The 24,423-nt window shown below is 40.7% G+C and overlaps 1 protein-coding gene across 31 annotated transcripts in view; it reads left to right on the top strand.

The window, feature by feature from the left end:
• The window catches only part of TENM3 (teneurin transmembrane protein 3), a 1,319,439-nt gene that overhangs the window by 1,053,937 nt on the left and 241,079 nt on the right, over positions 1–24,423 (top strand). For 2 of the 31 annotated variants that reach the window (XM_081208573.1, XM_081208570.1), the window contains exon 1: positions 19,688–19,974. The exons of 27 other annotated variants lie outside the window; for them this stretch is intronic. The gene's annotated coding sequence lies outside the window, so the exon portion shown is untranslated. Of the gene's footprint in view, positions 1–19,687; positions 20,095–24,423 lie in introns of those variants that run through there. 2 more of the 31 variants (XM_081208569.1, XM_081208574.1) reach the window with 2 other exon arrangements.

The raw sequence follows: 24,423 nt of genomic DNA, 5'->3' as shown, positions 1-24,423 counted from the left end.
CAAACCATTGTTTTACTTACCGTGTAGTCCAGACTCAGGCTGGTGGTTTGTCATTTTGCTCACTCATATTAACAGGTGCTTAGGTAAGTGATCTACCTCCACGAGCTGTGTAACGTAGAGGGAATTTGACCAATATCATGATCAGAAAAACAAAACCTGAGATTTTCTTCTTAATAGAACTAAACAGTGCACATTTACTACCCCAACATTATATAACTTCTAATGTTCCATTGCTCATGAGAATGGGCAGCTCGCTTAGCCAGTTATGTCAGCTAGGTAGCATAAGAACTGCCTGTTGAGAAATAAATGTGTTCACTTTATGTTGCACTGCAAATTTGTTTTTACTAATACAAAACTAAATTTAGAAATACATATACTTAGATTAGTGCTGTAAATCTGAACCTCCTGAAGGTGATCTGCAGAATAAATAGAAATGAAGAGAATCCAAATAAAGAGAAATGCCAGGGCTAGCATTCTAAACAGGCAGCCAAGAAATATATGTCTCTGCCCTCTATTAAAGATAAAAGGATTTTGCAGTTAGGGTTTTGGAAACTTTGCTTGTGTAAGTTGCCTCAAGAACATCTAGCAAAAATGCCTTAGCAAAAGAGCTAAGGAGTTAACAGTAAATCATAATCCCCTTTACAAGTGCATATTCCATTGTAATGGAATGGATGGCAAGGTTTGATATACTATTTTCTCAAGTATTATAACTAGGTGCCGTATATTTAATTAGAAACTGATCTAGAGCGGCTTTCACATAACAAGGTACTACAGGTGAAAAAGTACTCATAACTGCACTGAGAGACAAATGCCAATGAATATGGCTAGTAGGGCTATGGTGCATGGAGCCCATTGGCCTACATCTGGTGCATCTATGATCCACTGAACCTATAGCACAGTGTTTCCCAACCTTTTTTGGGCAAAGGCACACTTGTTTCATGAAAAAAATCTCGAGGCACACCACCATTACAGCCCCGTGACGTCAGTGCGCAGCATCACGCCGGGAGGGACATGAATTGCTAGCAAATTACATAATCACGTCCTTGAGGGCTGGCTCATCTTCTCCGAAGGCAGAACCCCATTAATTAACAGCACAGACTCACACCATAGCCAAGACGAGGGGGGAAAACCTCAGTCATGCACAGTCATGCACATGTGGGGGCTAAATGAGGACGAAGACCGGGCAGAGAGCAGGGTTCAAATCACCCCACGTGGCCAGGACAATCCCTGGGTGCTCCCTTGGGCCACTCGCCTGACCCACCTCGCAGGGCTGTTGTTGCGAGGATAACACGGGGAGAACCACGCGCGCCCCCGGGAGCTCCTTGGAGGAGAAAGCGGGCGATGAATGCAATGCACGAAATATATGAGAGGCGACCAGGTTTTGCAGGTGAGGGGCCCCCGCCAGCCTCCGCTTCCAACACCCGGCACAACGACGCCGAAGTTTCCCCCCGGGCTCAGCTCGGGGAGCAGCGCTGCTCCCCCCCGGCTCCCCTTCGCCCTCCCGGCTCTCTCTGCCGCCCACTGGGGACCCCCCTCACCTGCCAAGTCCGGAGCGCCGGTGGAAGTTGCATGCATGCATGCAGGGCGCCACGTTGCCATTGCATTGCACTGCACTCCATGCAATGCCTGTACGCATGCATTGCCTTGCACGCCCGCCAAGGGGTCTCCCCGCGGTCTGATGCGTCCCCTCCGGCGCGGATGCAGCATTGCAAAAATAAAAAAACCCCGACGCAGCCCTACCTGGGGGGCAGCCTCCGCCTCCGCCGCTCCGCCTCCGCGGGGATCCCCGGGCTCCATCCTGCCGCCCGATCTCCACGGGGGCGCAGGCAGGCTGCGCAGGGTCTGCGCGGAAGAGCCCCTGCCCGCCCGGCTGCCGCCGCTGCGCTCATTCCATGGCCGGGAGAAGAGCGCTTCAAACAAAACGCCCGGCCCGCCAGGCCACGCTGGGAAACGTAGTTCGCGCACCCCGCGCGGGCGCGGAGCCCAAGGGCGAGGGGACTACGGATCTCGGCAGCCCCCGCGCCGGGGATGGAGGGGGAGAGGCCGGGTGCAGGGATGGAGGGACGGGTGGGCGAGCGAGTGAGTGAGTGGCAGCCGCCAAGCCTTGGCCGAGAGCCAGGAAGGGCCTCCCCGGAGGAGGAGGAGGAGGGAGGCGCAGAGTGGGAGGGAGGGAGGGAGGGAACCCCAGGGGTCATCTAGTGACGGCGCCCCAATCGAAAATTTGACTTTAAAAAAAAAAATCTTTCGAATTTTTTAATTTTTCCCGCGGCACACCAGGCAACATCTCGCGGCACACTAGTGTGCCGCGGAACAGTGGTTGGGAAACACTGCTATAGCATAATCCATGTGGGTTACTTGGCTTGTCAGTGTGCAGTATTTCTGCATCTGCTTTTTATGGAGGAGTTGTCCCCACAATGAGAATTCGTGCATCTACAGTTTTCCACATGTCCAAGGCCTGCTGTCAGTTACCTAGACAGGAACCCCACACTTTGGAGGGTTTGGCTCCAAGTGTTCCGTGTATACGTGAAAATCACGTACTGTATAATCCAATCCTAGGAGCTGTCCTGTGGCTAGCAGCTGTGAGAGAGAGAGCCCCCTCCCCAGCACTCCCAGAATTGGTGTACCAAGCTGGCCTTGCCCAGCAAGCAAGGCAAAGAGCTTAAAAGCAGACACAGTAGGGGAAGAAAGGTTTTCAGCTGCCCACATTTCTTGGCACTTGACTTGTGCAATTTCAGCTAGCCATATGAGGTTGAAATTGAGCAAGTCAAATTCACGTATGATGCAGGATTACTTTATAAAAAGGTTACTCACACCAATATATACACAAATTCTCTACCAAAGCTGAGAACAAGAAAACAAAATATATACTTGTATTCTTATAAGGTTTTAGGAAGCTTTAATAAATTTATGCATGCTTGATACTTCACACTTTAGCCTTTGTTCAGAGCTGTTTCTGTAAAGAGAAGAATATTGTCAGTGACTATTCATTCTCATTTCCCACTTTTTTGGAGCTGTTTTTCTATCCCCTTGTCTTGAATTTTTATGATGAGTTTATCTAAGCAGCTATATTCCAGAAAATGCTCTAAAGCACTAGTTTTAAGTCACTAATATTGCGTGTTGTATTTGAACTGTGTTCCTAATGGCTGAAAAACACTTCAAGAGTTCCCCTTCACCATTTGGAAGACTCTCTGATTGCCTGTGGAAAGCCCAAGGGCAATTATGAGTTATGGTCAGCAGCTGTGTATGCCTAGGTGCTTAGCAGGGCTGGCCTTAATCAACCTTAGACGATGAACTTCCTTGTATTCAGCTGCAAAGTAGTGTTCCATCTCACCAGTACAAAATGGGAGTTTGCCTACATTTGGAGGTTCATAGTGAGCAAGATCCTCTTTTTCTGTACAGGAAGCATAGTGTCCCTTGTGCAATATATACTGCTTCCTTTTAATGGGGAAGGGTTGCTTGTTCGGTACAGAGTTAGGTTGTATTGGAGAAAATATAGGAGGCATGTACACATGCTTGCCTGTGTGTTTTGTCCTTACATCAGTAACTGTAATGGTAGAGTCAAGATTTCTGTTGGGTGTTAGTGTCTGCAGTTCCGAGATGGAGCGCATAGAAGGATTCTCAGAAGACCAGGGTTAGTAATATTTCTTTCTTTATTAGTGCATAATGTTTGTTTCTGAGAAATGTTCCCTTTTTGTGCAAGTGTCCTTTCACCAGTTTCCATCACTAAGCCCCCCAATGTTTTCTAAGTTCTGTAGACACAATTATGAATGAAAGAACCCTCTGCCATTTACCTAATGCATTATGTGTATATTTCGTTTTATATCTTGTGGTACACTGATTGACTGCATGGTTAGGACTGTGTAAAAGTTGAGGAGACTACAGATTGAGCTGGTGTAATGTTACATTGCCAGAGATAAGACTGACCTGGAATTCAGCATAGGATTCTGACTATGTCTAGTTCCTCACCTGCCACACTGGATTGCCGCTTAATTTTTTTACCCTTGGGCTTATACAATTGTACTGGTATAATGGTTGTGCTGGCATAATATAATTCTGGTGCTGCATCAGCATAAATCTCCAGTGGACGTGCATTGTATCATATCTGCACCAACTCAGCGATAGCATTGCACTTAAACCCCACACACATCCAAAAAATGGTTGTTTCTTTATCTTTCTTTCTTTTTAATAGTGTACTTGATGTGATTTGGGAGGATTTAATGGCTAAACCTTCAGCTCAGAATGAAAGGAAAGTGAAATGGCTCTACTATAGCTTTGAATATTAAAAGTTTTTTTCCTGATAGATTAAAATAGGCCTCCATTAGAGGGAGTTATACATTCATCATTAAATGTATCTGAAAGGTTTTCAAAACATCATAGGTGCTGTAGATTATCTCTTGGCAGCTGCAGAGCATTTCTAGAATAAATTCTACTCCATTCTGTCCCATAATACTCAGGGTAGATTTGAAATGCTCCCTCCACCCCTCGGTTACAAGTACCATGCTCACATTTCTGCTCTAAACATTGAGAAAGTGGAAAATGATTAAAAGGTGTTGCATTATATTGCATTTCTGTATGCTATTAGTGAGATTTAGAGAAGGAAGCAACATTTTAGCCATCTTCCTCCTCCCTCCTTTCTTTGATTTGGCCATGTTACTTCTAGTCTGGTTATTTTAGGAAATGGCTACTTTGCTTATATTCCCCAAATAAGATTAATAGCTGCAAGCGCAATGTAATATCAGTGGGAGCTGATCATGGCCATACCCATTCCCAAAAAGTACTCACATAAAGTTTAGAAGAGCAGACACACAGTACACCAGAATTATTTTGACACCCTGTCAGAAGCTGCCCCACCAAATCCCTCAAACTTATTTTTTCATGGTACACACTTCTGAATTAAGGCAAACACAGGGTGAGCAATTCACAGGAGTAATTCAATTATAGCCAGCAGTGTAACCTGCCTGATGTTGGTGGCTATTATCCTAGGCAAGCTTAAATGCATTGCATTTCCAATCCTCTGGTTCCATTGTGACATTGCTTTCTGTTAGTTGCCTTGGCTGCTAGTGCTAAAGAGGAAAGTCTCCTACTTGAAAATATAGTATAAAACTAGCCTGAAGGAGCAGGTCTCTATGTGCATTAATATGCAATAAAACACTTCAAGGTATGTTGTAAATGCACTGGTAGGTGCATTATAGCACTCAGGCTTGTGCCTAACAGCCTGCCTAAAAACACATCTATCACTAGGCTGAAAACATACCCATTGAATGTTAGTTTAATGTAGATGGTTCTGGTTGTGCAAGAAGTAGTAGCTGTGAAATATGGAATACATTTCCTTGAGTTACAAAACTCTTTTCCCTAGAAGTGGAAATAAATTACACATTTCACAGCAATTCATGTTACAGTTCTCTCTTCCTCTCTCTCTTTATAAATACAAACCAAGAGCATTTATTTATATATATTTTACTTTTTTACCATATTAAAATTGTAAAATTGAAATCGTGACAAAGGCGGACAGAAATGGGTGATCACATTGTGGCAACTGAATTGATCATTGAAATTGATAGGTCATCAAGCATTTTAGGATTTTAAGAGGCGGATGTCATATGACATAACTAGGGCTGCAAATACTTTTGGTGCCTCCGGAAGTGAAAGGCATCAAAGTGTTTCTAAGGTTGCAGGCATCAAGGGATTTGGAGGGAACAGTGCCAGGAAGGTGTATTTGTGGTTCATCGTGGATGAGGGAGACAAGAGGGAAGCGGGAGATGGCCCATAAATGATGGAGGCTTTTAGGATATTGAGTAGGAAGTGAATAAATTGCTTTGGAGTTTTTGAAGCATGGCAGGCAGAAGAGCTGAGAGCAATGGTGAGATAGTAGTTATATCAGAAGAAAGGTGAGTATGTTGCATTTCAATGGGGAGAAAAGTTAAAGCATTTCAGAATGGTGTGAAATAGGGAATCTAGAAATCTGTTTTTGGCCTTAACAAATAGGCTTCTTAAATTAGAAGAGAGTGCAGGAAAAATTGAAACTGGTAGGTTACTGGAGTGATCACAAAGCTCTATAGTGGTAGGACAGAAAGTAAGTGTGCACAGTTCAAAGAACTGGAAACTTACGACCAAAATTATTGAATCATTTCCCAACTATCTTCTGCATACTAGGCAGGCAAATACGTAGCTTTAAAGAGCAGCAGCAGCAGCTGAACTCACAGATCCAGACCTTGGCTTCTATAATGTTCAGTGCAAATAACTCCAATGTTAGGGTTGCCATATGTCCTCTTTTTCCAGGACACACCCTCTTTTTCATGGGTAGTCATCATAGCGATCCATAGTTAAAAGTAGAAGCTGGCAAATGTGTCCTCTTTTTTGGTCTTCAAAATATGGTAGGGCTGCCAGATGTCTGGGTTTTTCCGGACACGGCCGGGAATCACTCAGAAAAATCGGGGGGAATTTTTGCCGAATTGATAAAATGTCTGGGAAGACCCAGATGTATGGCAAGTTGGGCTATCTTTATTTTTAAAATCTTTTTAAAAATCAAAAGAAAGTCCCAAGACAGACAAACACCTATATGGCAACCCTATAAATATCAAGGTTTTACATGGTAATTAAAGGGAAATGACTATTGTATAATAGCTTTGAAAAGCACATCAACATACAAAGTCTATTCAAGCATTTCTAATAGCAAGAGATGTTTGAAATACCTACTGCATTAGAGAGAACAGAGTGGATTTTTCCTTTCTCTGAGAACTTGTACACTTTTACAGATAGGGCTGCTTTGTTGGTGGTCTTTACCAATTCTTGTTGGTTAAGTATAATGTTGTTTCTTCAGGAAAGCCAATTTTCTGTGCCAGACCACTATACAAAACCATATATTATTATTTCAGGATGTCTGCAAATACCTTACTGTGGGTGGGATTTCTTACAGTTCTGTGCAGACATGTTAGGCTGCCTCTTCTATTTTTTATTTTATTTTCCATTTTCAGATAAATCCCTTGTTGCTACATAAGCATCAATTTCTAATTAAAAAATATGCTACTTAAACAGAAGGTGCTGGCACTATAGGAATAAGAGCCAAAAACTTAAGTCCAAGCCTCCAGGTCACTTGGAGGCTGTTGTATTATGGAGATTAGACAGTATGGAAGCACTGCTGGCTGTAGCTGTGTAGGCAACTGGTTCCCTGCCAGATAAAAGCCAATGTGCAGCAGCTGCTAGCAGACGAAAATGTGAGAAAATGGCAGGTTATGAAAGAGAGAGCAAGTGGACTGATGGGATTCCAGTGGAAGAATTGTAAAAGGTCCCCCCCCCCATACTGCCCTGAGCCTGGCCTTGGCTGGGGAGGGCGGGGTATAAATAAAAATTTATTATTATTACTACTACTATATGTAGAAGTCAGAAAATGCATTTGGACTACCGCTGAAATTTATTTTTCTTTTAAAAAAATATTTTTATTGAAAGTTTTCAACATAGCTTAGAATAAAAACTAAGCTACTCTAAATAAAAAGAATAAAAGAAAACAAAAATAAAAATAAAGACATAAAGAAGCAGGAAAAGATGAGAAAAGAAAAAATGAATGCAAAAGCTCTATCACAATTACATCAAATCCTTTTTTCCATGCACAGAAAGTAGACCTTTTCGCCTCTTACCTGGGAGCATATCTTTCTTCCCCCAGCCTCCCACCCTTGGAGAGCCTTTCTACCCGGCCTCTCATACAGAGCCCCTCATCTTTGATCTGTCACCTTCCTATGTATATTTTCATCAATCCAAAATAGGGAGCTTCTAAGAGCTAAAAATAAAAGCAGCTAGACTAAAAGGAAAAAAGAGGGGCTTCCGATTCTCTATTTGTCAATTATATATAATAACAATCATTCAAAATATTCAAAGCATTTACCACAGGATAACATAGAGCTGTATATTATATAGATGTTTATCAATCTACTAGGCATAATTCTTCCCTGGCATCACAAATTCACCTTTTTCCACTCAAAAAGTCCAGAAGTAATTCTTAAATTTTTGTTCTCCAAGATTGTCCCTTCGCCAGTCCACTTTAATAAATTTCTCTCCAAGGATTCCATCTTAATACCAGTCCTTCTTTTTCTGCTTTTTCCAATTCTTTCCAGCATCAGTCATCAGAGGCTTAGAAACTTCTTGTCTTGCAGTTGTCTCTTTGAACTAAATTGTCTTCTGCCCTCGTCTCCTGTCTTCTCCAATCATAAAGTCCATCAACAAACCAGCTTTACTTGTTTGCTTTGGACTTTCAGGCAGCTGCAAGGCCGATGTCTCCTGTAGCTCTCTGCACTCCTGCAACTCTCATATGGCAGGTCCTGGGCATTCTCCTGTTCAAGAATGTTTCTCTTGAAATTTTATGCATTTTGGCTCTTAGTTCTACAAGTTACTCATTCAACATTTGCCTTATGATGATCAGAAGGGCATTCAACCCTTTTGTGACGTAGTGGCATAGTGGAGGGCACAAAATTGTTAGGGGTGCAAAATTTCAACACCTAGTGCAGCGTCAACACAGCTGCACACTTCTGTTGCTGGGCTCCATTGAAAACATGTTCTCAATGCAAACCATGAAGTGACCTCTCCAAACAATGGAGAGTTGAATACACATGTGTACTCCATCCATTTCCCTCCCTCCCACACCCCTCCCCCCCTGCACAGCCCTGGGCACTAGCAACCCACACCATGCCATTCAATAATATTTTTGCCATGTTTCTGTTGGTGTTCTATTTTTTGTTGGTGTTTCCCTTCGTTATCTTCCTTCCAGGACTTTAGTTATGTTTACACATTCTTTCTTCAGATAAGGACAGGTTTCTATTTTATCTTGGTTATTTTAATCACCACATAATTATCTCTGCCAGTGGGAGCATGGGCAACAGATAACTTAGTCTGCCATTTTCCTCTCTGGAAGTCCTGACTACTGCTGAAATTTCTTCAGGATTCACAGTGAGGTGTCCATTTCTGGAAAAGAAAAAACTATGATTCCAAAAAGCTATGTTGCTTTTTCTTCTGGGAAGGAATTAGCTTGTCCCCTCCCCCATGGTAACACTAAGTGGGTGGATGTTTTTAAATGAAGCAAACAAATTTGTAATATACCTGTATCATAATGTTATTTTGCATTGAAATAAATGCATTCTTTTTTGCAAAATACTATGCTAATCTTGAAACTTTTAAGGAATTATCACAATTACTTCAAGTTTTAGATTCTTAATTCTCATTTTAAAAGCAAGGTGGCATCACACAATTTGAATCTTCCTAGTTGAAAGTGTTTGTTGATCTAAGACCCTAAAGCATGGATTCAAGGAAATAATTTGTCCTTAAGCACTTAACCAGCACTCCTGTTTCATATTCCAATATGATAACAAAAGTATGTATGCTTCATTTGTACAATAACTGTCTCTTTTATTAAACATCTGATGCCTGTGTGCCCTTTTTCTCTGAAGTCCACTGATTAACTGATGCTATCTTCACTTGTGCTCAAAGCCTAGGGGCAATTAACTGATTAAAACTGTTTTCAGATCATGAAAAACATAACTGTTCAGGTTTTAGTTTTGGCTATGAACTGAGTGAGTTTCTTTGTATCATACATAGTATGTTTTGGGGGATGGGGGTGGCTGTGATTCAGACAGATCAACCTCCTGTGAAGAGGCTGCATCCTAAAGTTTCAATGTTGTATTTTAATCTTTTTAAAAATTGTATTTTAATCAACTTGTTTTTATTATTGGTTGTTAGCCGCCCTGAGCCCGGTCTTGGCTGGGGAGGGCGGGGTATAAATAAACATTTATTATTATTATTATTTGAATAATGTCATTAAAATCTGAGACATTAGTCACATTGTCATTAACATATTATAAATGTAGCAAAATTATATGGGAGCAGTCATGTGCCTATGGATATTACAGAGTAGAATTCCTGCTTCTTTGGGTAGGAGAAGGCATTTTGGCTTGGGTGGTCGCATATACATCCTTTAAAAAGAGAAAATGCATCACCAAAGAAGTGTACATATCTGCATATATATGTATAGGCACAAATTTTGAACTAATAATATAATAGAAATACAAACATAGATGTAAAGTCCTGCATTCCTGCTCAATGTGCTGTCTGGATCCAAATTGTTGATGAGCAGCAACAACCCTGCTCACTATTCTTAGGATTCTCTATCTTTAAACTTAACTTGGAACCATAGAGTTTGAAGGGCTAGACATTAATTCACATAGAAGACAGAGGTCTGCCCTCTCAATTTTGTTTTATTTTTAAGGAGTAGGAAACATGGCTCTCACATTTAACAAAAATAAACTAAAAACCCAGTTCTGTCATTTTATTAAAAAGTATCCGGTTTCAAAAAAAAATTAAAAGAAAAGAAAATATTACTGCCCCCCACATCACTAAATTTGTAATCTGCTTGGACAAATAGTTTTCAATCTTGTCCAATTAGGCCTGCATTACCTTTATCCTGGGACGCGGGTGGTGCTGTGGGTTAAACCACAGAGCCTAGGACCTGCCAATCAGAAGGTTGGCGGTTCAAATCCTCGCGACGGGGTGAGCTCCCGTTGCTCAGTCCCTGCTCCTGCCAACCTAGCAGTTCAAAAGCACGTCAAAGTGAAAGTAGATAAAAAATAGGTACCGCTCCGGCGGGAGGGTAAACGGCGTTTCTGTGCGCTGCTCTGGTTCGCCAGAAGTGGCTTAGTCATGCTGGCCACATGACCCGTAAGCTGTACACCGGCTCCCTCGGCCTATAAAGCGAGATGAGCGCCGCAACCCCAGAGTCGGTCACAACTGGACCTAATGGTCAGTTGTCCCTTTCCTTTACCTTTACCTTCATCCTGCATGATGATACCTTCCATTTTAAAAACAAAACAAAACACCCACCTTCATCTTTCATTACTTCTGCAGTGGAGCAGCTTCTTCCTTCTGTTCCTGCACTAACAGTTGAAAACAATTAATTACACTGTTTTCATTCCTTTTTAGTATTTCCCTTACCCACCTTCTCTGTCTTAAGTGTGTTTTTTTGTTTTCAACTTCTGCATCCTCCATCTTTGCTATCTAAAAGCTTTCTTTTGGTGAACTTGTAACAGCTTAACTCTTGTGGAGTTCTTCAGTGACAATTGGTTTTATTTTTCAGAAAACAACCCTTTTAGACATTGTTTATGGAATATTACAGCTTCAGTGAAACACTGCTCTACCTTCTGAACTGCATCTTCTTTGGTCTCTCTTTCTATCAAAGCCTAATTCTTTTCTTTCATCACTATGTAGCCTTTTACTTTGCTGAAGTGCTATGCTGGTTTCTTAACATAATTGTTAGGCAAATTACTCAGGTGGACCAAGTGCCCTAGGTTATTGTCTGATGATTCTTTTCCCTTCATGTTTGTTTGCATTTCTAGGAGCAGGATTTGTAGAATTTTGTAATCTGAAAAGATGTTTGGATGGGGTGGAGATGTCCCATTGCCAGAGTGAAGGGCCCTGCTTGCACTTGCTGAAACTGCAAGCACGGAGAAGCTACTCCTGACAGTATACTCACTGGCAGTATGTAAGACACTTGAAACATGGCATGTATGGAGCAGGGAGGAGCATAGAGATGAGCCAGCAAAGCATCCATCGGATCCTAAACTAGCCTGGAGCTAGCACAAACAGTATCAGCACAAATACTGCCCACCCACTTTCTCTCTGGCTGGCAATAGCAGCAGTAGCTTTGCTGTTCCGTTCAGCCTTGCTGCTCCCAGATGGGAGTTTGGATTCCACCATCATTGTTGGTTGTATTCATCATTAGAGTTAACAGGCATATTCCTGATAGTGCACTAGTGAGGATAAACCTTTGGTAAATGGAAAGAGTCTAAATCACCAGAATTTCACACCAAGAGAGAATTCTTAGGGATCTATGCATTTTAATTTGCTGGAGTGTCTGGATCATACTTTGGAGCACTGAGAGTGTAATCAAAACTCCCAGCTAGGAGCAGTGAGGCTGAATGGATTTTGTGGAATACCCGTTTAGTTGAGATTAGACAGTCCCATTTCCTGTTGAATTTCAGGTACCTGACAAGGACCTTACTACTTCAGCAGGCATTTAATAAAGTTTTGTGAATTATTGTGATTCATTTTACAATTTTATGTATGCTTCTTAGATACTACAGTAATTAAGTGTTGTAGAAATACATTAAATAAATATGTGGGGAGGAAAACATCTCCTCAGAGTATGACTGAACTTCACTGATGGTCAGAACTGTCGCCTGCCCATCTCCCTGGTACTCTGAATACACAGGCAGTAGGTGTCTGCTTCCACAATGAATTATAAGTTGTATATTCTGGAGATAGGCTCCACCACAAGACAGACTATCATATCCCTTTTTTAAATTTAGTTAACTTAGCTGTATTTTATTAAGCATGAAGTGCTCTGGTTAATCCTTTTAGGAAATGCTGGTCTAGCAGAGGGGGAGGCATGACAAAATGGGAAAGTGCCACCCTGTGCCTGCCCCTGACACCCCCCATCAAAGCCCTGCTTACCAGGGGTGTGGGGCAGTGGCTCCTAGGTTCCAATGAGAACTCCTAGAGCCCTGCAAGAACCTTGAAGTTGCCACCAGTACTTCTCACTTCTATGGCAGGACCACCCTGTTGCCTTATTAATGATTGGCTAGAAACACCAAGGAAATCACTGTCAGTATATCAGTCACATATAGATCCAAGCTTGGTAATTCCTATTTGAAGTTGACTCTTGGCATCCTTTGGTATTGTGTATATTTTGTATCAGAGATGTCTAAGAAGAAAATTCACACTAAAAAGCTAGGCATTTCAAACAGATACTGCCAAGAAAAGGGTTCAATAAAGCCCATAGGTTATTCTTCAGCACAGAGTCTTTGAGGAGCTTGGGGGCACTGAATCAGAGATTCACCTCTTCTTTTGCTCTCAGAATGGGTAATAACGAAGCTGAACTATTCTGAAACAAGCCAAGCTGAAAGGTCAGTCCCTAACTATTTCCCTCCGTCTGCTCCAATTTGGAAGCACGGCAGACCAGGCTCCATACATGCAGTGTTTGCTTCAGTGGAATCCTTCCTGTACTGCTTCATTCCACTGACTTTTCACTTGGAACACTGTGGATAATTGGTGAATCATTCTGTAGAAGAAGATTCCTTCCCTACTTTCAGATCTCCGTATCACAAAGTGCTTTTGAAATTTCCAAACTCAGTGGGGAACTAGGCTGTTTTTCAGGGAAATAAGATAACTGCCCCACTGTCTGTATTTAAGCCTTTAGCTGCACCTAAAGGGCTCACTGGATCATAGCTATGGACAAAAGAACCACTGAGTGAATGTAATTTATGGAATGCAACTGGTCTTTTACTAGTACTGGGAGGTTGCGCTTGGAAATTCATCTGGAACGAGGCCTCAGCACAGGGTTTTTCAAAACCAGATTTCCCAACTGCACAAATTCCCCATCAGATACTCCACCCTAAAAAAAGCCAGAATGAACACAAAGCATTCTTTGCTCCTTGTTTACATCCTGTATCAGTGGTGGCTTCTCCACAGGAGTCGTTATTATCTACTGTGCAATAATTAGCAGGACAATCCAATGGCCCTTGCATTTAGGTAAACTCCAACTCAATGGCACACTGTTACAAGGGCTACTGGGTCATCCTGAAAGTTATCTGTCTAGTCCTGCTGCCTCATCAACTTTGTGCTGCCAACATTGGTGTCTCTCAAATACCTGACTTCTCCAGTTTTCACCAAGGATGCCTGTTAAGCACAGCTCGGCTGCTGGCTTAAACTGGTCCATTTTATGCCACAGTCAATAGGACCTGCTCTGCAGACTTTCAATGCTGATTGCTGTTAACTCACAGAAGAAACAGGACGACAACTGACACCATATGGTATTATTATTTGGGTGTCTTCTTGTCCAGCCCTTCCGCAGAACTTAGCCCTGCTTCTACTAAGTTCTTATAGTGAAGATTCACTGTTCATTCTATCTCAGTTTAGAAAAATATTGTAGGATCAGTAAGAACTCTTTCTTAAGAGCCTGCAGGTTCCTTCTCCTACATTTCCAACCATCTATATTTCCCAACTGTGCACAAAAAGATCCCTGTCTCAGCAACAGAAAAGCTAAAGAACAGGGAGAGAAGATAGCTAAAGATAAGTGACCTAGAAAAGAGAGGATGAGCAGGACTGATAGATGTGGTAACAGTGGGCTAGATGGTCTATAAGCCTGGTTCATTTGTGCTCAGTGAGCACCAGAATACAACTTTTAGAGGAAAAGCCATGGCTTAGCGGTAGAATGCATTCTTTGGGTCCAAAAGGCCCTAGATTCAGTCTGTGGGATCTCCCAAGTAGATCAGGAAAAGACTTTTGTTTGAAACTCTGGAAAGCTACTGGTATATGGTATACACAAATATTGAGGCAGATGGACCAATTTTCAGACTCAATAGAAGGCAGCTTCATGTGTTCTTATATGTTTAATGAAAAATGCATCCAAATACACTTTCCCATCCACTTTCTGTTGTGATTAGTCAGCTATATGCAACTGGATCAGGGAAGGGAGTTGGCCTGATTGACCATTTTTACACCCTTGTCATCGCAAAAAACATTTCAGAAAGGGATGCAAAAAAATAACCAAAAGATGGGACACAGTGTTTGCTCTCTCTCTCTCTCTCTCTCTCTCTCTCTCTCTCACACACACACACACACACGCACAGAGAGAGAGAGAGAGAGAGAGAGAGAGAGAGAGAGAGAGAGAGAATTGGTTTTATATCATGTTTTTATTCGCTTAGGATTAGAATGAGAAATAGGATCATGCTAGTTAAAGTTGCTGGTTAGGAGGGTGATCACCCATTTGCAGAACAAGGAAACATCAAATCAATCCAGATAATAACTAGGAATATTTGTGGTCTAAAATGGATAGTCTTATGCACTAAGTAATAGAAATGAAATGAGATTTAATAATACAAATTAGAAGAATATTAAAACAAAGTCTTTGGGGGCCCTTGGGAGCTAATAATGAGCATTTTTGTTATCTGCTGGGAACTGGAAGCTGGGAGCAACAGGAAAAGAGGAGACCCAGGGTCTTGGTTAATCACAAAAGGATTATAAGCTATAACATTAAAAAAGCAACAAATACATTTCTATGATGTGTTAAACATAACAATTTCAGTAGAAATTGGAAAATATTAATACCTCTGTTTAACACGCTTGTATCTTTTTCCAAACAGTGTCAAGCCATTCAGGAGTGGGGTAAATGTCCCGCAATCTTTCTGCATTCCTTTAACACCTAAATTCTGGACATGTCTGGTTAATTGGAAAATCTTAATTACTGACTTCATGTGATAGGCAGTGAATTGTTTATAGCAAACCAGCTGCTACAAAACCTGTATTGGGACTGAATTTGTGGCATTGGTGGTATGACAATGACTCTTGATTGTGATGGGCCAGTTTTCTTACCAGTCAGGTAGGATTTTGATTCTAAACTACTTATTTGACTTGTTGTTTGCCCCAAATGAGAAATATCAATTAATAAATTTACTAAAGTAAAATCTAATCATGTTGTTCCTACATGATATGGCTCCCTAAAACTTAAGATAATATGTAATTTTCACTTGGGACTGCAACTGTCACAGATGCAGCAAAATCTAAGCATTTCTGCATAGGCATGTCCCTTATGTATGCCTCCACAGATCTGTTCGCTAGGAAGAGGGTCCCTCCTCAGTGCCACAAGAACCTCCTCTTCCCATCTCCCTATTTGGAGGAGAGGTAGAAAGGTTTCTTATGTTATACAGCTGAACTCTGGAGCAAGCAGAAGTGATTTTGCTACCTCAGGAACCCAGAGTATTAAAAAGAATTTCACCTCACTACTCCATCCCCCTGAGCTTTGAAGCAGATAGAAGTATTGTAGTGTGAGAGACCTGCCACTTCTAAAGCTCAGCATAACATGAGAGAGGCTTGTGCTTCTCTTCACCAAATTATCTTCATGCACAAAGGATGTGGTGGATTCAGTGGTGACCACCATTTATTGCTTACCTGGTAACCCAAAGAAAAATTTGTGGACCTCTAATAAAACAACTTCTTGGAACAATCCCCCCCATAAAATGGTAATCTGACACTGAAAGCCTTGAGCTATCCTTTGTCAACAAATGCTGTATTGCAGTGTTATTTAATCACATTGGTTCTCAATTTCTATGCATAGCAACCCCAACTTGCAAATCTTTATTTACCCCACATAATTGTTTCTACTCTCTTCCAACATCCAGCTTACTAAATTAAAATTTACCTTGTGGTCATATAAGCAATAAGCAAAACTGAATGTGAGCTGGCTGCTAAATAACAGCACCCTACCAGCAAGAGTTATACATCATGCAGGAGAGGACCTTTTCCATGGGGGTGCCCTATGTGTGGAAAACCATCCCGTCAGATGTCTGGCTGGCACTGATCCTGTTTATATTCCAGTACCAGCTTAATATATGGCAGGTTTGGTCAACCGTTCATGGATTATTAATTGTTCAGATTAGAAGTGCAACCATTCCTTAGTTGTTATGCTGTTCATTGATTTTTACTTGCTTTCTTGCTAGTATTAATTGAAATGATTGCTTGCTTTTATTGCAATTTTATTGTACCCCGCCTTGGAATCATTACTATGACGACAGGTCATAAATACTCTAAAGAAACTATATATGTGGTTGCAGTTTCAATTTCTCCTGGGCAGTTTGTGGATTCATTATAAAACTTAATATAGAGATGTAACATCAAGGATGTGGTCGGTTATTTAAAATAAATATGTGAAGTTCCTTTCTCATCTCCACAACTCTCTGCAAAGTGCACCTCTCCACTTTGCCTATTCCTTCTCCCAACTTTCTTTCCCTTCTTAAATTTCTCTCTCTGCCCCTTTCCTTTTTTCATCATTTTACTCTGCTACTCTTCCACTACTACCCCATGACAGCCTCCTGCTTCCTTCTCAGAACCCTTTTTAGGACCCCACTTCTTTTTTCCCTCTCTAGGTCTTTGTATCTGCCCCATTTCTGTGTAGGATCAGAGCAGTGCAGCCAATGGTATCTGTATATTTCTTGTTATTTAGTGCAATACAGATGTTCATGAGATGGAAAAAATATTGCCCACTCTAGCGTACTGACACAAAATGGAGTTTATCATCAAAACCATGATGCAGTCTTAAAAAGAAACTAGAGTTTTATATTCTAGATATTCTATCTCCAGTGTTACTACTGTACTTATTTTACGATTTCATCTTCAACCAACAAGCTTTAAAACAACAAAAGCAACCACCGCATTTTACTTGCATGACAAGGAGTTTGGAGACACACACATGCTAATTGGCTTGATCCTCATTATTTGAAATTAAAATGTCATACTTTCCTTGGGAGAAGGTGATGTTGCCCTGGTACTTGATAGCCAAATTAAAATAATTGGGCCGTTTTAATTTTGCCTGTCTATATTTTATAACTCTGATTGGATAATAAATTTCTTAATACTTCTGTATTATTTGGAAATAACTGGGTATAGAGATTATAACTTCAAAGTGATTATGACTGGAATTTTTTCTAGCTTTTGGGGTTTCTTATTACTGGTTTTGCTTTAATTAGTTTAAAGTAAAGATGTGATTCACTATTATTAAAGTGGACTCTGACTTTATTTATTTTACATCTTTCATATAGAATATTGATGAACAATATATTTAGGTAATATTTTGAAATATTATTTTGGTCATATTTAGTTTCTCTTCAGGATGCAGATCTAAAACAGAACCTTTCCAGTAGGCTTAACTTAACAGTATAATATATAAATAATATAGAATAGGAAACTATGAAAGCAGATGGATGTTTGAAAATGGACCTTGAAGATGATACTGTGACATGATCATAGGAACTAAGGGGTGGGGGGATGAATGTAGTGGAGACGTTCTGAATTGGCAAGAGCCAAGACCAACATGCAGAATGTTATAGCAGCTGAGATGAGGTGCTGTTGTTGCGTGAGCAAGAGGAGAGTCAGGATAAATATCATGGGTTTACAATTGTCTGTGTTGCAGTCCTTTAATCCAGTTATGCAGGCATGTCCAGATGGCAGCTGCTTGCTGCATTGGTGGAAGAAAGAGTCTAGAGAAAGGCAAGTCCTCATGCTCTCCTGTGCTCCAAGCAGGATTCAGCTGTATAGGCTACTCACCCTTCCTTAAGACCCCTGTTGGGACTGGTTTGAGACGCAGGTTGAATGCTATGTATGCACCTGGTAAAGGAAAAGGGCTGTTGCTAAGTATGGAGCATGGAGAGGCACCCAGGTTCCTGGCATCTTCGTATAGGACTAATAAATATCTATTTCTCAGACACTGGAGAATGCTAGTCAGATTCTTATACTTCTTATGTTCCTGTAGTGATGGAGATTTGATGAATATTCATAAAGCTGGGTTTCATCCAGGTAGTGCAGGAAATAGCTGTGCTGAAACAGTACATTTGATAGACCTTTTCAAACAAAACAAGGACACATCTAAACAGATGAAAAAAAACATCTGGAAATGGTGTGTTGTGGTTTCTAGGACTGTGGGCCGGAGCATTGTGCATTTTTAAAACTGCAAAGCCCTTTAAAGCTATTGTACGCTTCTATTTTTACTGGACTTTTTAGATACTGTACTGCAGTATTGTGATGCAGTTTTGTACTTTTGCTTGTGAGCAAAGCAGATGAGTGTTTATGGTGCAGAGTATAGAATTTAGAAATAACTGTGGAAAGGGGACAAAAGTGAAGTTCCATGTGTGAACGCAGTAACTCTTCAACAAACCGTGCACGATGCGTAGAAACAAACAAACAAAAAACCTTGTCTTCCTTTACACAGAACAAATTCAGTGGAGGTAGCTTGAATTTCTTCAAAGGAGAGACTTGTGCAAGCTGCTTGCCCAAGAAAAATGGCTAGTGTGAGGTCTCTGGATCATTACCTCCCTGCATTCTGGCCCAAATATTCCGTCACCTTCTGGATAGATGTGTGTGTCATTAATGCTAATGAGAATTAAGCACACATGGAAAAGGCAAGTGGATCCCATCCTTTCTCTCACGCATTCTGCATTCCTTTACAATGGAAAACCTGGAAGTCCTTGATCGCTGCTGGATGTGTGAAAATGCTGCAGGACCATAGATGTTCGCAACATGTTTGTATTAATCACATCTCGTTATGGCTGTCTCCATCTCGACTGGAAAGCTGCACCCGAGAGGCATCGTTTTAAGAACTGACAGTCGTGTGGCATGTTCCTTCCTATCCCCCGTTTCAGGGACTTCTGCGAGGCACGCAAATGTGGAGAGCAGCACGGGCTGCTACAATTTCAGTCTTGTCAGGATAAAGATTCTTTCCCGACAGTCCAGGAATTGAAGCGCTCGGAAGGAAGTAAATCTTTCCATCTAGATGTATAATGCACACTCGGGGATTTTTTAAATTTTATTTTTTAAGCGCCCGTCATGATCAGCCAGATTTTATGCTCTCTCTCTCTCTCTCTCTCTCTCTCTCTCTCTCTCTCTCTCTCTCTCTCTCTTTTGAACTGCCATAAATAAGATATAATAACTCCTTTCCAAATCTTTAAGGCTTAATGTGCTGTCTTTGGAAAAGCTGCTGTTTTGATGCTGCTCGTCAGCTTGGCAGCCTAGGCTGGCTCGTGTGTGTGTGTGTGTGTGTGCGTGTGCAATACGTTCAAGGGGGGGGGGAGGCACTCTGGCGTGGTACGTGCCGGGAACAGCGACAGAGCGCGAGACATTTGTGGCCATCAGAAGTGATTTAAGAATCGCCCGAGGAAGCGGGGAGGCTGTGGCGAGCCGCGGCCTCGCAAGGGTTAAGGGACGCCTCGCCCGCCCTCCTCCCCCCGCCTGGGTGTAAACAGAGGAGCCTCAGCCTATCATGTCTGATTGCTGCTCGGTGCCTGAAGAGAAAGCCAGGCTCGGTAACATGATACATTCTAGACTGGTTCAACTTGGAAGCGCTGCGCTCGGCTCGTCGCGCCCAGACAGCGGAATCGCCGCCACGGGAAGGTGGGTGACTGCGAAGCGACCCTGTTGACCTTACAAGCCGAGGCGGGATAAAGTGCGATTTCTCACCTCGAGTGGAGCCACTTAGAAAGATTTCAGGCAGAACCGCCAGCGCTGCTCTAGGTAAATGTAGCGGGGTTTTCCTCGCTCCGCTGCTGCTGCTGCTGCTGCTGCTTTTCTGTACATCGCTTGCTCCGGCGTTGCAACGGGAGGGAGGAGGCTCCGCTTCTCTTTGAATCGGTGCGGAGAGGCTATGCTGGCGTTTGAAACGAGGTGGCTTTCTTTAACCCCTCAAGGGCTGAGCTGGCGAAGGCACAAGCTGAACTTTGCAGATCGCTTCTGCCAGCCAGATGCAGTTGCAAGTAGCTGTTCTCTTGCGAGCGAGCCTATTGTCCTTAACAGCACTTTAAATTTCATTCCTGGGCGAGGATGGGGTTCCGTCTGCCTAGATTGAAATTCACAGTAATTCCTTTTCGAGCTTTAGGAGTACCACGTTTCGCCATCCTTGCCTTTTGATGTAGCTTAGATTTTACGCAGGACTCCTCCAGGCTTTTGGACTTGATTAGTGCAAATCTACCGTGGCATTCTGAAAGGGCAGGGTATAAAATATTTCTAATTATGGAATCACCCGCTTGTGAGAATAGCAGACCTCATGTATGGCATTGGTTAGCAGACTGGCTTTTCTTTAAAAACAAAGTCCATAACGACAGAGCTAACTTTATAACTGCAAATGTAGTGTAGCTTAAAACAGCATGAAAGCAGGCTGGATTGATTTAGAAATAATTGTTAAATGTTTCCTGTAAACTCAGGATTACTCTTTGACATTTATTACGGTATCTGGAAAAAATAAGGCATATCAGAGTTGCTGTAAACAGTTGCACATTCCAGTGCTTTTTATTTATAATTCTAGCTCCTTTTCTTTCATATAACTAATACATGATATACACAGAATATATGACTGTGTTACAAAGTCGTTCTGTGTTCTTAGAGCTTAATATAATCAAATTCATTGCCTAAAGATGGTGTAGTTGAAGATTTGATCCCTTTCCACTGAAGTGGAAATACTTTCAGTAATTGAAAGCAGATTCATGTCTGGAGTTCTACAAGCCAAGGTTTTCATTTTCAAAAATAAACCTTTTGTTCTCCAACTTTAAATGTTTGAGTGAAGCATCCAGAGACCACTGTTTGCTTATTGTCTAATGTGGTAGTTAAGAGCTATTGGAAATACTTTAAGGGAAATGTTTATTAGAATTCCACTTATTTTGGACAATTCTTGGGTTTAGCTTCACTATATATAACATGTTAAAATACAGAATGTTTTTTATGAATTCTGTTTTTTACATGCACATTCCATATTTCATGCACATTCTGTTTTTACATAAGCATACAGTGGTGGCAGTTAATACATTTCTTCAACCTTTAGCTAATACTTCAAGCTGATTTCAAAATTGAGATGCGGACTGGATCTTGAGGAACTTTGAAGGGATAGTGGTCTACCTCACCAAACAAACCTGGACAGCAGCTCTTTGTTAACTTTGTTTCCGTTTTCTGGCTATCATCTTCAAAAAAATTCTTTCAAGAATGCTTTTAGTCAATTCAGGAATAGTTGGGTGGGAAATAGACATTGCAGACCTTCAGGCAAAGACGGATCTGCTACTGACCTGGTCAGGAATTTGGAAAGTAGAAGACAAGGGAGATAAATAGTAGGACCTGCCTTACCTTTGTAGGCCCTTTAAACAGCAAAATAAATTGACTGAAATTATGTGAGAAAAGTTCCCAAGGATTGGAACATCCAGCACTGCATACATATCTGTATATATCTTGTACAGCATGCACAGCATATCATTTGTATTGATTGCCTGATGGAATGAGTCAGTGTTACCTTTTGATCTTTTTACAGACTGCCATTAAGGTGAGTCAGTAAATGTGCATATTTGTATTAATGATAATGTAATTGCTCCTAAAAACCATGGGGTGGCCTGTCTTGTTCAATTTTTGTAGATTTTTGAAATCACTTTGCAAAACTATTGAAAACTATGAGAAAAACACTCAGATGTATATATGTTAATTCCACATTTTTGATGTTTATAATACATTAAGTAAAGCTATTATACTTTTAAAAATAATTACTTGGCTCATTTCAGAAAGATGATTGGGCTAATTGTTACATAGTGCAGTTTCCTTTTTCAGATAATTTCATAAATTAGCAATTCACATTACAAATTTCTACAATTTTTAGGGGGGAAGCCTATGTAGATCTTTTACTTAATTAGCTGTTCGTTATTATTAACACTAAAAGTTTTTGTTTTGTTTTCTTCCCCAGTTCAGATTTGGACACAGAAATTTAAAGTAATTTCAGTTTAAAGTGGAAAGAATTTCTCTTCTGAAGTGATAGTAGCTGTCTAAATACAGTGATCCTGATAATTAATGGTGTATGACAGATTACATGCTTTATGCCAGGTATTCAGTTCTTTAGAAGATTCACAAGAGAAGGGTTGCTAAGCACCCACCACTACTGCAAGTAATGTAAAATGACCCAAATTAAAGAACCTATTCAGAGCTGTATTTTTGCATTTGCTGAAGTGCATTTCAAAAGATTTAACAAGACTTATACAATTAGCTGAAAAAAGACCCCTTTTCAGCAATGATCAGCAATTAAAGGATCAGAATACAGAACTTCACATTTTGTTTATAACTTTTCCTTTTCCTTTTCAGCCCATTCTTTGAACTAAACAATGGTGACTAGCAAATTTAACCAACCTTTCTAGAAATAAATGCTGATGCCGTGTATATACAGAATACGATAGCCTGAATTCGTTTCCTCTGAATGGGAACTTTGGAACTTTGTTTTCCTTTTCACTGTAGAACAGTTTTTTTATGAGCGCAACCCACTGTAAAGTCTTTTTGAGACCTGTTTGAGCCCCATTGAAATGAATAAGAGCAGCTCAAGAACAGGAGTAGAAGGAGTAACTGGAGATTTGCATCTTGTTTTTGCAGCAACATACAAGCCCATTATTCTTTTATTAAGGGCTCCATTTAAATATTTCTATACAGAGAAATATGTACAAATTGCAAATGAATTTGCACTACAGCTTTAGTTTAAAGGCCTGTTTGATGGGAAATTTTGATTATATTTGTTTCCCAACCTTTTTTTAGGCCTGTGTCCTAATGAGCCTCCTTTTTCTGAAAATAGGAAACTGAATCAAACCTATTCAATAGTTGGATTATAAATATTCACAGTATTTAAAGCAAATTTAATTAACCTTTCAAATTTTCATTACTTACTAAGTACATGAAGTAACAGTGCATATTTTCTCTCTTTTTTTTTGGAGAAAGGTCTGTGCATCAAAATGGCCAGAATGCATCTTTAGAGTTTAGAGTTGTAAGTGCAATATGGCAGAACAGGCATAAGTTCACAGTATTAACTCCTGTGTTTTTTTTACTTAAGGCACTTGCAGAAGCTGCTCTCCATTTTGAACTGTGTAACTTGAAAGCTTGCATATGCCACCACCTGCAAAAGTGTTGCCAATGAAGGGTATCAGACTGGATTGTAATTTTTATTCCCCAGAGTCATTATGCAACAACTACCCACACCCAAGATTTTAGACAATATCTCAAAACAGCTAGGTGGGAAAACAAAACTGGAAGACCATTATAAAGTCATGTGAAATAGGTGGAGCTTCAGATTTGGATCATAATCATAGAAAAGTATTTAGGGATTCTTATTTTTTGCACAACACAGATTAAGCCTCTGGTGTTTATTACTGTGGTGTTAAACCAGTGGTGTTTATTACTGAGTGAAATATATTTAGAATAAGGGTGATAGTAGTTGATTCATGTGATTTCAGTAGGACAAGATTAGTGTGTCAATAATATATACTTGTTTTAAAAAGTGGTATTACAGATCTCCACAGTACTTTGTGAATGGTCAGCAGTTTCACTTTCTAAGTTTTATAACGATAAATGGCATGCCTTTCTACCAATTTGAATTATTTTATTTTAAATGTAAGGGGTAGCCGTAAAAAAACAACAAACCATTTTCCAGTGCAATCCTATACATGTCTATGCAGAAGTATGTTCCACTAAGTTTGGTTAGGCTTACTCTCAGGTAGGTAGGTATGGGTTTGTACCCTTAATCCTGGAGAAACAGGTGTAAGTAATTACAGACAGATCTAGATCTTTTCTCTCTCACACACACACCACAGTTTATGGTACTACTTTTTTCTTTAAAGAGCAGCTCCCCCCCACCTCTCCCTGCTATAAACAATGCTTTTAAAACATTTTCTGAAATTCAAAAATATTTGGGTAGGAGGCAATCAGATATTAGAAGAAACCCACAGGTTTATTAACAGATTCTAACTTAAATGTTAGCTCAGTGACCATGTTGGTTATGCTGGTGCAAAAAGTGAAAAAGGAAGTGAACTTTAATTTTTTTATATTGCTCATTTTAAT

This window comes from Podarcis bocagei (genome assembly GCF_964188305.1).
Source record: "Podarcis bocagei genome assembly, chromosome: 9".
Classification (NCBI taxonomy): Eukaryota; Metazoa; Chordata; class Lepidosauria; order Squamata; family Lacertidae; genus Podarcis; species Podarcis bocagei.
The sequence above is the reverse complement of the archived record's forward strand: the minus strand, read 5'-3'. Positions and strand labels throughout refer to the sequence as shown.